The 3716-nt window shown below is 34.8% G+C and overlaps 1 pseudogene; it reads right to left on the minus strand.

Moving 5' to 3' along the window:
• Positions 1–296: 296 nt before the first annotated feature.
• Positions 297–3369, minus strand: LOC142606357 (serine carboxypeptidase-like 48; annotated as a pseudogene).
• Positions 3370–3716: the final 347 nt, after the last annotated feature.

Here is a 3716-nt window from a genome sequence, read left to right on the forward strand (position 1 = left end):
TCTTTATGCTCCATTCTAGCAGTAAAATATTTTGAGGAGTTGAAAACAATAACCTTGAAGTCACTAGGGAGCACAAACATATCATAACTAGTCCTACCAGGACACCATTCTTGGAAATTCATAAATATAGGCACGTGCTAAAAAAGGGTATGACAGGTACATGTTTATTTAATTTTATAAGCAACTTAAGAATTTTTATTAAAAAAATAAGCCAACCAAGTACACCGGAAGTATAAGACAGTAGTGCAAATGAAAATTCAAATTACAACGATGGAGAACAAGAACAAGAGGGCATACTAAACTCCAACCAAGGAGAGTATGGGGAAAAAAAAACTAATGTCAAGAATAGACCATTCACAATTGTCAAAGCGTCCAGCATTCTACTCCCACCAATAAACACCAAAACAAACAATGCGGCATAAACCTCCATAAATTAATATTTTGATGTCTACCGAACTTGCCTTGAGTATGCCAGGTTCATTGAAGCCATCACTAGGGAGAAACCCTATCTTTTGCCTCAAACTAGGTTAATATCCCTTTCATCCAACTCCTCAGCATCTGTAGTGAAACGTTAGGCTGATCCATTGGAACCAAATGACCAGCATCATGGACCTATGTGTCGTGACATAGAACCAGGTTTGGCAAATCAGGACACAAAGTTAGGGAGAGAGGGAGAGAGAGGCCTTGAGGAAAGTGAGAGGCCCATAGCTCTTTTGCAATCCTATTTCGGCACCGTCAACTACAAATGGAACAGTTGGGGATGCCCCATACTGTTTCTATCCTGACCATTTTATGGCTTGAACCCACCTTGAATTCCCTGCTGAGAGAGAAAGGAATCAATAAGATATACTAACAAAAACAAACTATATATTCTTTGAGGTGTTTGTTTCAAGTTCCTACTTCTGTTGAGCCAAAGAGGCTTACCCAGCCAATTGAACATGAGGTCATACTCCCCAGCATACACAAGCACCTTGATTCCATCCTCTAGAAGAGCAGGAATACTTCAAAATTTCTCATCCAGTCATTCAGCATGGCACTAAATACATCACTACTGCATGGAAAGAATGTTATGTTCCCAACCCCTAGAGCATCCCTAACTGATTTCTCGTTCAGGAATGTCACAATTTTCTATAAATCGTAACACAGGCTTCCCACGCATTCCTTTCTAATGTCATGGTACTGCAAATCAAATTTATAACAAGTTTTTCATTAAAGTCGAAACTGCCTTTTTTCTTCACAATGTAATGCTTTCATAACAGCTACAAAATGATGGTTGTTTTAATTTCTTACATTTATACCAGGGTTGAGTGTTACAATCTCACCGAATATTGCTGTGCTAGTGTAAAATGAAGTATTACAAGCATTTCCGCCGTTAGGGCCTGACAATGCAGTTCCATATGATTGATCAATTGGACAATGACAGAGTAGTTGCAAACTAATTAAATCTGCTTCTAGATCTTAAAAGTTGCAGAAATCAGTAAACTTTGAGAGTCATATGATGTTGTATCTATAAGGCAATAAGAATGAAAAGTAATTTGAAATTAAGAATTAGAAAATTACCACACTTTTTTGCTTCCTGTTCACATTGTGTAACGTTCAAGTTAAGATTATTGTAATCAGTATTATTAATTAAATTCATTTCCAGAGCATAGTCAGTGTATGCATTGTACTGGATTTCAGGATTGGTTAGCCCATTTCCAATAGCAAATCCCTGTTGAGGCATATGAGTTAATTAAATATCTGATAAAGTGGGACTAAAGCAAATAACTCTGATTAAATCTGAGAGCTACCTTCAAGTTTATATGAATTCCTTCCTTTGCTTTGTTTCCTTGGTTAATGCTGCCCAGCATATGATTCCCCTGTTATGTAGAAGTCATTTATAGCAAATTGAGGATGCTCCTTGAAAAATGCCTGAAATAATTTAGAATAGTTTGTGAGTCTTAACCTCAGAATCCTACCCTGACAAATTCCAATGACATGTAATACCCTCTAAAGAAAAGATCAAACTCGTCGAATTGAAGATAAGCATGAATTCATGATTCTTGTTTCTTTTGTCATGGAAACACACATACACATGGGAAAGCAGACAGACCTGCAAAAAGTCATAGTCATTGCTAACACCTTCTTCAACATGGCGAATATCACTCTCATCATAGTGTAACTAAATCCAGTTCCGACAGGCTGGTCCACATACAGAAGGTTTGATGCCTGACAAAAGATAGTAAAAGTTTTATTGATTAGTAGGTGGTAAAAAGATATTGAGTAGTTTGAAAAGTTTGTACATAAGGAAAGGTTTAACACAACGTCCTACCATGTACAAAGCTGACGGTGTAGATGTTACGTACACTACCATGAAATTTAAAGTTTTTTTTTTTTTTTGCGATATTTTGATTGTTACGACAGGGGAGGGAGAATATGAACCCTCAGTGTTTCTAATGGAAACTACCAAACAACTGAAATTTAATGTTTTAATATGCTATGAAGTAATTGATATTATTGCCTGCCCAAATAAAAGATCATCAAGAAGCTTGTCAATCAACTCTGTTGAAAAAAATGACGAAACATTTTCAGCATAATCATATTTTTTATTAAAATTCTGCTATCAACATGTAGCATCAACTAGCAATTGCTAATGGCTTCTAGCTAGGCTAATTCGCATGTCCTCTCCCATTGATATATATATTGGCCTAAAATTTCTTTTTTAATTAAAAGAGGAACAATTCAATATTTTTATTAGAATAATCCTTTTGGGAAAGTTTTTCTTCGTCATATTACGTGTTGACTTATAAAACAATTCGTGTATGTTATTAAACAAGTCTTATGACTCATTAAATACTAGCTGATTTTTTAGCTTAATGAATTATATGTTCAATATATGCCATGTCCCAGCCATAGTTATTCCACTCTAGAGACAAGTTGTTTGCAATGTGGAAAGGACCATTTTCAAAGAACACAGCCAGTTCACCGCTACACCCTGGCCCTCCAGCCAACCATATGACAACAGGATCGTTCCTATTGTTACGTGATTCGAAGAACAAATAAAACAACCTGCATATATTAAATAACCCCACGAAATCATTAAAAAAAAAAAAAAAAGTACTAGCTAGGACTATCTATATTCCCAGTATTTTAACAATCAAGCCGAATAAAAGCCAAGGAACTTTTTTATATGTTCAACATTTTAAGGCCTACCTTGCTGCTTTGGAATGTGGAAGACTAGTAACCAGCATGATGACCAAGATCTTCAACTGAAAGGCCAGAACAATTCAGAGAAGGAAGAGAAAAGAGAGAAAGAGTTGAATGAAAGTTGATGCCATTGTAATTTGTAATGTATAAGAAGTTTAGTCTGCAATGGCTGGGGATTAACATGAACCCAACCCATATATATATAAAAGATCCACATCTAATTAATTAAAAAAATGTTACACTACTTAAGAATTTGTTATTAAATTCATATTTTGAATTCCAACTATTGAATTTCATATTTTATATGCTCTTAATATGCATGCCAATTAAATGTAATTTACCATTTGATCCATAATCTCATTTTTTATGCATTATGTTAAACTATAAAAACTTGAATTTAAACATCTGGTTAATGACATGGCTATTGATTTTTGATCATCTTTAAATTGTGTAAGCATTGCGTAACATTGCTTAAAGTTACATTAGGTATAACTTAAACCCAACCATATGTATATAACATGCATGTCAAT

This window comes from Castanea sativa, chromosome 8 (assembly GCF_040712315.1).
Source record: "Castanea sativa cultivar Marrone di Chiusa Pesio chromosome 8, ASM4071231v1".
In the NCBI taxonomy this organism is placed as follows: domain Eukaryota; kingdom Viridiplantae; phylum Streptophyta; class Magnoliopsida; order Fagales; family Fagaceae; genus Castanea; species Castanea sativa.